This window comes from Pinus tabuliformis, chromosome 5_2 (genome assembly GCF_031772625.1).
Source record: "Pinus tabuliformis cultivar Carrire ecotype Pingquan chromosome 5_2, CPIR1, whole genome shotgun sequence".
NCBI lineage: Eukaryota > Viridiplantae > Streptophyta > Pinopsida > Pinales > Pinaceae > Pinus > Pinus tabuliformis.
The window spans coordinates 627,280,727-627,294,752 of record NC_142306.1 but is presented as its reverse complement, the minus strand read 5'-3'; the positions used below and the strand labels follow the sequence as shown (position 1 = coordinate 627,294,752).

Below are 14,026 nucleotides of genomic sequence, written 5' to 3'. Positions count from 1 at the left end.
CCTTGCTCTTTTGGCCAACAAATTTGCCTCTACACTCACTGCGTTCTTCTGCATATCCTCAAGTGTGGTAGGATCTCTTTCTCTCAACTGATACGCCATATCAACATCGAAGCCATCGAGAAATTTGATCAATGCTAACCCCATCGGTGGTTTAATGTCAGCTAGAATAGCATTATAAACTGTATTGAACCTTATGCAATAATCTTGGACACTTTCACCTACATTCCTTTTAATATTTTCATACTCAGATAGAATTTGGAGAGGATTTTTCTTTACCTCCCATCGGTCTAGGAATTGTCTATGGAGAACTAGCAAAGTATTGATAGATCCCACTGGTAATGCTTTGAACCACTTTCGAATCTCGCCTCCAAAACTCTGCACAAATAATCTCATGGACACATTTTCGACATCTACCTCATGAAGATCAAAGAAGTCATTCATCCTATCAACATGGTGCTGTGCTGTAATACTTTGAGTGGCATCAAACAATGGTATTTTACTTTGGTAATCAGTGGGCATATCATCCAAATTCTAAGGCAACGAGAGGTGCATATCTAGCAACCATGACTCGAGGCAGATTTGAAATTGGTCTTGGGGAAAGAGGAGGATTTATGATAGCAAGAACTGTTGATGTAGCAGAAGTGATGGGTATTTGAGGGGTAATGATAGGCTGATGAGGGAGGGAAGGTATAAATGGAGATGTCGGATGATTCTCTGAAATATGGGGAAATGATGGAGAGGCAAAAGATGTTGAAGCCGAATCAGAGAGTTCAGGAATTCGATCAGTAGTGAGGGACGACTGAGGAGAGTTTTCAAGATTTCGATTACTTATCAAGTTGGGTCATTGGATTTCAAGCTCTCTGGTGAATTCTGGTCTGCAACTATGTCCAACAATTCACACTCAGATGTGGTTATAAACAGGGAGAGACCAAAATATTCGTTAAAAGAAAGATCTTCAAGGAACAACCACTCCACAGGGCATGAATGAGATCTGAACACTGGTCTAGGACTTGATAAAATTTCTTGTCTAAGTATCTGTGGAATGAAATTAGGATTTTCAAATACGGGAGGAGGATTGGGATTGGGATTGGACCTGGTGTATCTTCTTGAAGCCAGTGTGTTCAAAGTTCTCAAGATTTTTATATTTCTTTACAACTTTCCACTTTTCAGCCTACTGAATTCTAAACTTATCATCCAAAAGTTTAGAACTTCTCAATTGTACTGGGGTGATTTGTCTTTCTTCCCCAGTATGGTTGCCACTATGTTAGAGCCTAGGTTGACCTCAGGCTGAAGGGAGGTAATCCTAGGATAACCACAAACCAAGCTTCACCTGGTAGCTAGCCCTACCAGGTCGGGAGAGGGCTCTCTTCTTGTCAATCTCAGTCGAGATGACTGAAAATATGGATTTTAGGCTAGGTATAGCAGCTCTAGGTTTTTTTGATTTATTTTGATGATTTTGTTGGATCAAATGAAGCAGGCAGATTTGGGTCTGGGAAATCAAGTCAGGAATGCAGGGTGGTCTATGGGGCGAGGTAGGTAGGTGTTTTAGCACTTGAAACTGAGTGAGATGGTAGGTTTAAGACTGATGAGGAGCTAAGGAGGGCATGCAGAGATCATGTATCCTCTTCAAACTGTAGAAAACATAAAAAACTAAATGGATTCCCAAGGCAGAGCACTGTAACCAATGTATTCTACCTATCTATCTTGATTTCATTTAGTTTAGAAGAATGAATTAGATTTTGGCACACATAACACATGAGAAAAAAATAATGACAAAAGAAGAAACTATGCAAAAGCACATTACCAGAAGAATCCCACAAAAATAGCTGCAAATCCTAGTTTATTTCCTTGCCAAACTGCTGTAAAGATGTACAATGTAGCTCAAAGCATCCAAGAGAGTCCAACCTTTGCTAATGACTAAAAAAGTACATAATATAGACAATCAAAACACCTATGCTAGCCATCAGGGGTCGAATCCAAGAGATAAGGAACTGTTACAACCACTTCCAAACAAGAAGCAGGAATATAGGCAGTGGAACAGCTTGCCTCTATAAGCATGGAAACTGATTCATTAACCCCCAAACCACCTCAAAATGATGAATCTGCCCTCTAAGGTAATTTTACAATTACATTTACATAGCATAGAATCATTTACAATCATAAATTCATCCATGATGAGAGAAAAAGTCAACTTGTAGAAAACCTAGGCAAAAACTGGATTTTTGAGCAAACTAGCTTTATGCGTAGCGCCACTGGCTAGGTGCATAGCGCCCCTTCACAGCTACTTTTGGAGGCCTTACCCTTAGCCAAATTGATCCCAAGATAGTTCATTGGAAAGGTATTCCTGTCTAGTTTGTGGAACATCTTGAATTGTTTCATTTGGAGGCCATTTTCCCCTCAAATGTGAAATATCACAAGGCTACGTCTGTGTGTCCAAAAAGAGGCAGAGAGGTCATTTTTTGATGGTTTTTTGACCTTTTGGTGACCAAGTTTTGCTCCAAAATTGATGCAATTTTTTGGGATTGATGTTCTCATCATGTTGAATCTAGATATGTAAGTCATTTCTTCAAAAAGACCTCGACTGAAAAGCTTAGCGCTGGTGTCGCTATGCACCTAGGGCAATTTTTAGTGTTGGAAAATTTCAAAATTTCAAAATGACAAAAACTTATCAAAACTTGCCTAGATTTGGCACAAGGCACCACCATTAGTTACTTTTATGGGATAGTGAGTCTTCAGCTAAGATTTTCAACTTGTCTTGCTCCTTTTTGCTCCTTAAGACCTTCCTCAACCTAGCCTTAAGCTTTCTCATTCTTATGTTGCAGATTTTGTTGCAGGTCATGTTGTGGTAGGCCATGTGATGAAGCATCTTCTTGTCTCTATTAGCCTTCTCAATCAGCCCCTCAAGGTGTATGTTGACCCTCTCAAGCCAAGTTTCCCAGTCATTCTCGATCTCTTATTCAATTGAAGTCAACTTGACCTTTGCCCTGTTAGCCTTTTACCGGTTCTCCTTAATCATTTGTAGCTCCATGAGAATTTGCTTGTCGACCAATTCTTTGCTTTCTTGCTCTAGATATTTGATGACCCAATTAGCCCTCTCTAAATTTTCAGATAAAGCTTGTATCTCAGCCTCTTTCTCTTTAATGATCATGTCTTTGACAGTCTTTGGATCTTAAGTATCCAAGTCAATGACATCAACTCCTTGTGTCTCCTCATGATCAACAAGGTCAAAATCTCTCTCTTGCCCATATCCAAGATCCTTCTTATGCATCTTTTTCTTGCCTTTACCTTTGCCCTTGTGTACTTGTACCTATTTAGCTAAAGAAGAAGGAAAAGCCCCTTCCACTCCTTGTGGAGATAACATTTGCCTGTAACCTGAAGATGAAGGCGACTCCCCTTACACACCTTGTGGAGATAATACTCGCCTGGTAGCTACAAAAAGTTTCCTAGTACCTCTCTCATATGTCACAAATACTGGCACTCCAACAGTTTTAGTCTCTTGGACCTTTTCATGTCTTGAAGTTCCACCTTCCTCATGAGGCACTGATGAAAAGACTTGAGGGCCTTTGAACATTTCATGAGATATGAAAATCTCCCATGGCATGTTAAGAAGGTTCAGCTGATGTAAAACAATGATTTTAATCAAAGAGTAGTGGTAAATGCTAGTTAACTACTCGGGGTATGATTTCTTCTTTACAATGAGTGCCATCTTCTCAATGTTTCTGAATATGTAGGGGATATTAATCATTCTCACCCTAGTGAAATGCATCAACAGTCTAATGTGGTAGGCATACAGTCGGGAGAACCTACCTTCACAAGTAAAGTACTTGATGATGATCTTCATCAATGGAGCAAACCTGTCCTCCAAGAATTTAGAGGGGAATACTCTCTTAAGTTTGTTATGGTATTTACCCTTGATGTAAGGCTCATAGTACTCCCTGTAAATGTCCTAAAGTTTGTTCCACTTTTCACCCACATTTGGAATACCTGTAGCCTTTGAAATAACAGCTGGTGACAAAGTGAATGTAACTCCAGCAAGGTTTACTTCATTGTTGTCCAAATGTGTCACAAACAACCTTGCTAATTCATGATGAAATTTAACCCTTTCCACCATTTCACAAAAACCAAAGCATGACTGATGTTTAAAAAAATTAATGGCAAATGGGAAGGCTTGCAACTCCCTCAAATTGGTAGGCTCCTCTCTGATATGTTTTCCTCCTTTATGAGGCTTCCTGTCCTGTGTGTCTCTCTCCTTGGAACTGTCACTAAGGATTTCTTCTTTCAATTCATACTCACTGTCCCTCTCCATTATTTTATAGATGTTTCTCTTATGGTGAATGAAGAGATAGGGTGAATGAATGTAAGATGAGTATGAAGAGATTTTATAGGTAAATAGGTGAGGGTGAACAAGAGTGGGAATGGGATTTAGGGAGTGAGTAAGGTGTCGGAATAGTGTAGGGATTTAGGGAGTGAGTAGGGTTTTGGGTGTATGTGTAGGGTTTGGGAAAATGTATGAGGGAATGATGTTTAGGGAATAATATATGAGGGGATGGGGTTTTGGGGAACAACAAATAGATGAGAAAGGACAACAAAATATGAGTGAACTTTTAAATTTATGAGATAGTTTGGTGAAAACTAGGGTTTGACTTCTTGAGAGACAAAATCACGAAAAACTGATGCAACAACCCTCATTAGCAAGAATGATGGTGTTACTTACTTGCGAAGAGGTGATTTGGAAGTTTGAAGGCGAATTGAGGCGAGTTGGAAAGATTTGGAGCCTAGCTGCCAGGTGTGTAGTGCACTCACCGAGGTGCATAGCGCCAGTTCAATTTTACACTGTAGAAATCACCAAGTACATAGCGCCCGTTCTATGCGTAGCGCCGCCTTTGGTGCATAGCACCAGTCAGATTTCCCCAAAAACACAGTGAATGCAACCCTTTTGTTCAATAACACTTCAAAATCACATTTTTAGCTCATGGACTTCAACTCAAACAATGATATGACTTGAGAGAGGGATGACCTTTATATAGCTTTTCAACTTTTTATTTTTAATGTTAAAACCCACTTTTTAATGTCTATTTGCTTTTCTAATACTCTATTTTTTGGATGCTTGATCTTTTGCTTTGAACAAGTGAACTGATGTTTGATTTCTTTGACTTGTACTTGGAAATATCAGTAGGTAACCAGGAGCAGCATGAAACTATTAATTACATATGAGAAATAACAAAATTACATGAAATTTACAAATAATATACCAATAATCTGTTTTCACCTCAAAACTAGTTTTGAGGTGAAAAATTTATTAAGCTTACAAATTAATAGATTTAAAATTTTTTTGATGATTATTGTCATCCTCATGTGTTTACTGACCATTATTAATCAATAGTTACTGAAAATTTGACCATGGTAAAACCCTAATACCTACTGAGACTGAAACCTTAAGACCTAAAACCAAATTGATGAAATGAACTGAAAATAAACACGAATCATGGATTGAAAAGTATGAAAGGAGGTCAGCATATATATGTCATGAGGGAAAAAACTGAAATGAACCCGACCATATCCATGACCTAATGGAATGAAACTCATCAGAATGGGACAACTAGTATGAAATGCAAAAGGGTGAATTTTGATCGCTGATGGTAGTGTGAAGACACTGACACTAACAATACCTGAAGCAACATGATTTGCTTCCTTCTTTCGGTTATCAGACTCTTTTCATTTCCAACAGTCTTTCTTAAGGTGTCCAATTTTGTTACAGTGCCAAAATTTTTCCTTACACTTTTTGCCCTTTGATTTAGATCTGGAAGACCCCCTTGTTTTTTCTCCTCTTTCCTTTGGCCGTCCTCTAGCTATCATGGCTTCTGGTGCATCTGTTTCAGTATTGGATTTCCTTTGTACTTCTTCAGACAAGAGAGCTCCCACAACTGATTCAAATTTCAAAGAATCAGTGGTGCTCAAACTGATTAAAGCTACGAAGTGGTCCCATGACTCAGGCAGAGAACACAACAAGGTTATAGCTTTGCCTTCTTCCTAAATTCTAACTTCCATATCTAATAATTGGCATATAAGTGTATTAAAAACATTTAAATGCTCTACAACTTTTGAACCCTCCTTCATTCGAAGACTGTACAGTTGTCTTTTCCAATAAATTCTATTGGTTAACAACTTTGTCATATATAATTTTTCAAATTTTTCCCATAAGCCTGAAGTTGTACTCTCTTCAACAATGTTAAAGAGAACTTCATCCGCCAGGCATAACCTAATGGTACTGAGAGCTCAGGCATCCAAGTCCTCCTAGTTCGAATCTTTCATGATAGCAGGTTTCTTATTTGCCTCGTCCAAAGCTTTGTGTAACCCTTGTTGCACTAGCAAATCCCTAACTTTCAGTTTCCAAAGAGAAAAGTTGTTCTTGCCGGTGAATTTCTCCACCTCGAACTTTGCATTCGTCATCTTGGCCATTTCTTTCCTCCTAGGGTTTCGGTCTTTCAACTAGGGTTTCTTTCAAAAAAATTATTTTGATTGTCTTCTTCCAACAAAGGATTTTCCAAGTTTTTAATTTTTCCTACTTCAATTTTCTGGAAAAATTTCACAAATTCCCCAACTGAAAAAAAATCAGATTTTTACTTTCCCATTTTTTTTTAAATTGACTTAGAAAAACTACAAATTCCCTTTTATTTAATTTAAATTTCCTGGGAAAAAAATCTTTGTTCTTCAATTCAAAGAAATCTTTTAACAAACCCTGAATTTATTCACAAATTTTGTTGAAAAAAAAATACTCGGCCTTCCAAGATGATCTCTCTTCGACAGGTACTTTTCATGCAACGTTGCCTCTGATCCCATCAATGGTAACACGCAGGTGGCCAGCAACAGGTATAAACCCCACGCAACCTCTAATCCTAGCAATGGTAACATATAGGTATAGAAAAACCACGCAGCCTGGTCCACGCTTCTCCTCGTCGGCACGTAGGTTCTGGACAATGGTTCCCTTGGGTCTCCTCGACGCACGCAAAAATTGGACAGGTTCTGGAATGGGCCTCGACCAGCACGTGGAGGGCTAACACGCAAAGGCATGAATGGGCCACCTTGCTCCAGTTTTTGACAATCAATAGGCCTTCACAATTTTTCTATGCAGAGACGCTTAGGTACACAGGCTCTCTTCCTCAACTAGCATGCAGAGGGCCATGACTTTGAATGGGAAACAATGGTGGTCAACACAGGTTCACATGCATATGGCACTCTAGCTTCACACAGGCTACACAACAGCATGTAATGGCCTCAGGCAGCAAACGGCCTCCTCACTAGTCCACGCAAAAAACGGGCCTCCTCGCCAGTCCATGTAGAGAACAGCTCTGGCTTCACGCACACACAGAGATCAGACCACACACACACAGAGATCATACAACAATGGTTTGACTCAAATGCTCCAACTTCTCCAAGACCTCCAACTCAGCTCAACTGCTTCGACTTCTCCAAGACCTCCAACTCAACTCAACTGCTCTGATACCATTTGTAGTTACAAGAGGTTACTAAACAAGAAAGAAAATGAAACTGAATACAACCACACAAGTAAAAACTCAAGATTTACGTGGTAAAACCCTGACAGGGTGTCAAGGAAACATCCACGGGCCAAGGGATTGGAATTTCTATTCAATCAATAAATGATTCTCCACTCCAATAGTTTGTGCATTCATCAGTTTTATATGAGCTTACTCAGGTACATAACTGTTGTTTCAGTATAAAACTAACTTTTCAATAGCTAATATAATTTTACTCAAATTTACGTTAATTAGTTTTCAATTTCCAACAACATGCAAGGGATTAGTTCCTGATGTATACATAGAAAATGACTAGACAGAGTGAAAGGGATTTTTTTTTCAAAGTTTCATGCCAGAACATACAAAGGCTTCAAAAGCCAATAGGTCATGTTGTTTCTTTGGCAGCAAAAGATGCTCTTGTAGTCACCTATGTTGTCACTGTCGTGGTTTCGACTACTATGGTAAAGAACAAGCTAACCAAAAAAGGTATTCGTAAAGTGAATTTTGCTCCTTTAGCCAGAGTTCTTTCCTACCAAACAACTGGTCAGAACCTTAACTTGTCAGAACAGTGATAACTTGGTAAGGGTACATGATAGTTTGCAGAGCTGGCTAAGCAATGTATAACTTGGTAACAACAATAATAAATATGCCATGTCGAATAAATATAATATATTTCTTTCTTTACAAGATGAAAGGTTTACGATATCCTCCTTTGTCTTCTAGAGATTTGTAATGTTCCTTCGGTAAAAATTATGTTTTTATGAAATCCATTATTTAAATGTTAATCCATTAATTAATTGTTAATCTATTATTTAAAAGCTTTGGAGGGCTTAATGATAATCTCCCTAAAATGAATGTAGAATAAATATAATTTATTTCTTACTTGACAAGATGAAAGGTTTAGGATGCTTTTTTGTCTTCTATATGTAATGTTATTTTACATATTATTTTGGTATTTCATTATTCTCTACAAATTATGCTTTTATGACATCCACTATTTAAATGTTAATCAATTATATTGCAAGAACTTAAGAAGGTTTAATAATAACTTCTCACAAATTATGTTTTTATGTTTTTATAAAATCTATTATTTAATCAATTATATTGCAAGAACTTGAGAGGGTTTAATAATAACTTTTTCAAGGTTTCAAATCTCATAATGACATGATGTTTCATTGGGAACGACTTTTATACTGATCATTTTAACTTTTCTTTGATTTTGTAGTGATTATCTTGACTCTTACTTCATTCTTTGTGAAGAAAGAAAAATTATATAAAAAAAAAATCCCTCCTTTAAAGGTCAGTTGTAATTCAATACCTTTAAAAAGGAAGTAGTGTACTTGTGGTTTTACCTAAATTTCATCCTTCCTCACTTGTCAAAGGATGTTCATTGATAGAGTAAGCTCAAGTTGCAGACTGTATACCTGTGATTTATCTTTTCAATAAACTCTCAATAACCAGTGATAGATTCCTCCAATGTTTACAAATATGTCAAAATTTCTAGTAAAAAGGACTGAATATGAGACATTACCAATGGATACGGGTTGTCTTATGAGTTGCGATGGCGAAGACATTATTATGCTTTCCAAGAATTGAGAAAATAAGAGAGATTCTTCTATGTCTACAATTGAATATAACTATTAACATGTTCATCTTGTACGACTTGAATCTTCAGAGATCGATCTGAAATACTTCAATTATTAAATCCTTGTTTTCATGGACTGAGCTAATGAACAATCGTCAATCGTCGACATTGATGTTTCAAGTTAATTAACCCAAATTTCTTTAAAACCTTTTGAGAAAATCTCTTTCATTTTTTTAAATTATTTGATTGGCCTTATCATAATCTCTTTTTTTCATTCATATATATATTCCAAATTGGGAAAATTTTATATTTTAAAAATATACTTTAGGAAAACTACAAAAGTAGGCTTCTACCAATTTGAAAACAAAGTAAAAAAATATATATTTAGAATTGAAATTAGGAAAATTTAGGAAGTACACTATTAGGTTTTTTTTTTTTTTTTTTTAAATACATTTTAGAACAATGTAGTTGGATCTTAAGAAGTGTCCTCAAAGTATTGGTAAATATTGGATACAATATATTAAAATTTGAAAACTTTAGAGATGTTAATTCTACAAAAGGTTCTAAGAGAGTACAAACGTGAAAGTACATTCAAAATTCAAAAGGAGGAAGAGTTAGTTATGAGGAGTCTCGTGCTCTGTTGAGTTAGCAGTAGAGGCATCCACCTAATGATAAAGTATCTTGGTATGCTTCTACTACTATTACTCATTGTCTTGTTTGGACAATTTCTCCATTGGAGGAGTGAACAGAGTATTAAGAAGACATATTCACGATGACAAAGATGAACTTTGGATTGATTGATGGATTGTGTGAAATGATGAACTTCATTCTCCATATCTAAGCTCGATGAAGAAACTCATGACAACTTCATTTGTCATGATTTTGAGTCACTGAAGATGAAGGTTGGCTACCAATCCTTCAAGTTTTATAGAAATATCTTCCCACTAGGTGTCAAGTAGGCCATTCTAGCTTCATGACTTTCCAAAGCTTCTTTTGTCTTCCTTAACTTGGAGTAGTCCATGTTATGTGACTAAATTAATGTTCCTTGAAGCCTTCCTACTACACTTTTTGGCCAAGATGATGACATAAAGGGGCTAAAGATATGAGTGGATGAATGAGGATAGAAGCTAATCGAACCATAAGCCCTAGAGATATCCAGACATAGAGGAAGAGAGTTTACCTATATGCACCACCAAGAGATTTTTTCTAAGAGGATGCATTTTTACCAAGAGAAGACATGTCATACAAATAATTTGAAGAAAGGAGGACCTGAGATTAAAATGGAGGGGATGTAACCCCCAATTTTACTTACAAACACAAAATATTGAAAGTACTAGAGGCATATAACAAACTATGAAAGCTAAGAAGACACAACCTAAGTGAGAAATGAGGTTGAGTTTGCAAGTTTGGTCTAGGAATCCCACCTGAGATCAAGATGCCAAAGAATTTCCATCATGATAAATAGAGATCTTTTGTAGGAAATGGGAGGCTAAAAAGTAAACAGGGAAACCCTAAGCCAAAGTGAACTAGGGTGATAAGCAACACAATTAGAGGAGAAAGATTAGGATCTGTCAAAACTAATAACCATACAATTTACCTTAAATGCATCCTATCCAGTAGAGGAGAATGATTCATATGCGGGAATGGTGAGAGATGAGGACATATGAAGGTAGGGGAAAGGTCTTTGTAGCTCACTCTCCGTATTATTGTAATTATTTTCCACTTAGTGCACCATCTGTAAGTCTAATGTCATGTCATGTGTAAGACAATTTTCGAGGCTAATAAATTGGTTTCCCATATTCATTAATATTTATTACTATCACCCAGGTTTTATTATTCATTGCTTGATTGGAAAGGCTATATTAGTTGGTTTTATACACAAGTGATCCAAAATGGATCTTAAACCCTCTAAAAATGCAAGTCTTCAACTATCGGAAAACAAAGATCGCAGAGAAAACCGCTTTTTCGGTCAGGTAATCTCCGTGCAAGTAGGCCACCCAAAATGGCTGTCAGCCGTTGGATTGGAGATCGTGGATCAACGGTGGAGATTGACCCGACTACTTGATGTTTCGGGTTGGATGCGAACTGTCAGATTGAAGGCAGATCAACAGTGTGGAATACAAAGGGATTACGACCTGTAGCCAATGCGACTTGCAGACCTGAGAGGATTATAGAGTGGACTTTATATCGTTTGAAGTCTGGCTTTGGTGCTTCAGTCAGATTTTCCACTATTTCAGTGTATTCCCGTGTATGCCCTATGTAAACAGAAAACCCTGTTCTCAAGGATTTTCACCTGCACCCAAATATCCTTCCATTGTAAACAAGTAGAACAGGTGGCCTCCATGCCTTAAGCGTTTTGCAATGATTGTTTAATGCTCAGCAGGGAGATGAATGGGTAATGGTATTGCCTATCATATCATGAGAGAAGACACCAAGAGCACCTACAAGAGTTCGAGGGAGTAGAGTGATAATGTCACTAGAGGTAGTAAAAAAGCTGAAACATCAAATCCCACATGAATCTAATATAATAATTGGAGAAAGAAGAGAGGAATTAGCATGTGGAGATATTTTAGCAAGTGGAGTATTGATGACTACTGGGGGATCGGTGAGCTCCTCAAAATGAGAGTCAAAGGCCACATATTTTTGGACTTGCTCAAATGTGAGAGCATATCATTCAGGCATAAGCATACATTCTAGAGAAGTTGTATAATATCCACTTGTATGCAAAAAAATTATAATTATGCACTTTATTATCTTTAAGAACCATACATAATAGAGTATCCATTTATTGTTGTGTACTATAAGAGAATTTAGAAAATGTAGTCTTCTTTTTCTGAATTTCTCTAGATCAGGAATCCATTTAAGGCCATCTCCTCGCACCTCAAAGTTAAAGAAGTATGGACGGTCACCAAACTCCTTTGATTCAATGTGGAGAATTTCCCTCCCGCCTTCTAGAGGGACCAAATCAAAATAATTTGAAATTGAATCCCAACCAAACATCATTCGACAATGGGGGTAGAAATACTCATGCATGTTGGGTTGTGTTATATTCTTTCCACATAGTTAACAGGGGGTTTGAACGGCACCCGTAACCCCACTTTATGGGGTCCGGGGCAGTGCCCGAAAATTTTGGTTTTGGACCCTATGTTAGGTTGGGCGGACCGACCTATGGTTTTGTGCATGATTTTCGCACATGTTTTTTTGGACGCGATGGTTTTCGGTCCATGGTATTGGATGCTTCGGCATGTATAAATATGTATTGTAACATTGAAAGGAAAATAATGAAAAATCAAGCTGGTAGTCCCGGTTTTGGGATCCAGGGAAAATCTCTGTGTATATGTGTTTTATGTGTTATGCTCTCGCATTGTTTATTTTATATTTTTTTAGAATTCATATGTAGGTAATTTCTGTACGGGGTTAAAACCTACATTTGGTATCAGAGATGTTTTGGCTTCAAGGGGATGCCTTTGTTGCTGAGGGGTTTTTCTCGGGCCTGTGGTAGACCTTGTTCAGTGGGAGATCTGTGAGATTGATTCTGGTGGTGAAAGAAGATGGCGAGCAGTGGAAAGATAGAGATCGAGAAATTTAATGGTTAGAGTTTTGAGTTGTGGAAACTCAAGATGGAGGATCTGTTGGTGGATAAAGATCAGTGGATCGTGGTAGATCTAGGTACTAAACCAATAGGAGTGACCGATGAAGAATGGAAGAAGTTGGATCAGAAGGCAAAGAGCACAATACGATTGTGTGTCTCAAATTTAGTATTGCTGAATCTATTAGGGGAAGCTACGGCAAAGGCTTTATGGGACAAGTTAGGGACTTTGTACCAATCTAAGTCTTTGGTGAATAAATTTTTCATGCGGAAAAGGCTGTATAACCTGAGGATGAAAGATGGAGACTCGGTGACAGAGCATCTGAATGCGTTTAACACTGTGGTAAGTCAGTTAGCATCTGTTGATATTAAAATTTTAGATGAAGATAAGTGCATCAGTTTGTTGTGTTCTCTACCATATTCGTGGTATAGTCTGGTTATTGCAATAGGTAGCAATGCAACTGCCTTGCATTTTGATGAAATAGTCTCATCCTTGCTAACGGAGGAGATGAGACGAAAAATATGGAGAGCCAGAATGGTGATGCCTTGTCTGTACGAGGACGATCCCAGAACAGAAACAAAAATAAGTCATCGAGTGGGAGATCTAAATCTCTAGGAAAACTTGTAAAGGTGGTGTACTAGAAATGTAGAAAGGAAGGGCACTTCAAAAGGGACTGTAAATCTAAAGCTCCTGATAAAGGAAAGGGATCTGATGATGCTCCTTTTGTAGAGGCGAAAACCACCTCAGATGAAGGTGGAGATGTGTACTTGGCTTCTTCAAGTACACATGTAGATCATGAGGCATGGTTGATTGACTCAAGTGCATCCTTTCACTTCACTCCCCATAGAGAGTGGTTTTGTGAGTACAAGAAATACGATGGTGGTGATGTCTTCTTGGGGGATGATAGGAAGGCTAGAATCATTGGTCGCAGAAAAGTAAAGTTGAAGTTGCAAGGTGGAAGGGTTAGAACACTTTCGGGTGTTCTGCATATTCCTACATTGGCCATAAATCTGATTTCTATAAACAAGTTGGATGATGCAGGTGTAAAAACAGTGTTCGAGAAGGATACCTACAAGATGGTTCGGGGAGCATTAGTATTGATGCGGGAGTTCGGACTGGAACTCTGTACAAGCTGCAAGGTAGCACTGTTGTTGATGGGTGCAACAGTTCTATGGTTCTTTAAAGTGGAGTAGAAAATCTAGTGTCTCTGGAGAAAATACCATGTTGTGGCATCAAAGGCTTGGACATATTGGAGAGAAGGGCCTTCGAATACTTCATGGTAAAGGTATGGTAGAAGTATGAGTAATAGCTCTCTA

At 37.8% G+C, this 14,026-nt stretch overlaps 1 pseudogene; it reads left to right on the top strand.

Annotated features, from left to right (window-relative positions):
* LOC149160602 (uncharacterized) overlaps positions 1-8,159 on the top strand; it is a 29,790-nt pseudogene extending 21,631 nt beyond the window's left edge.
* Positions 8,160-14,026: the final 5,867 nt, after the last annotated feature.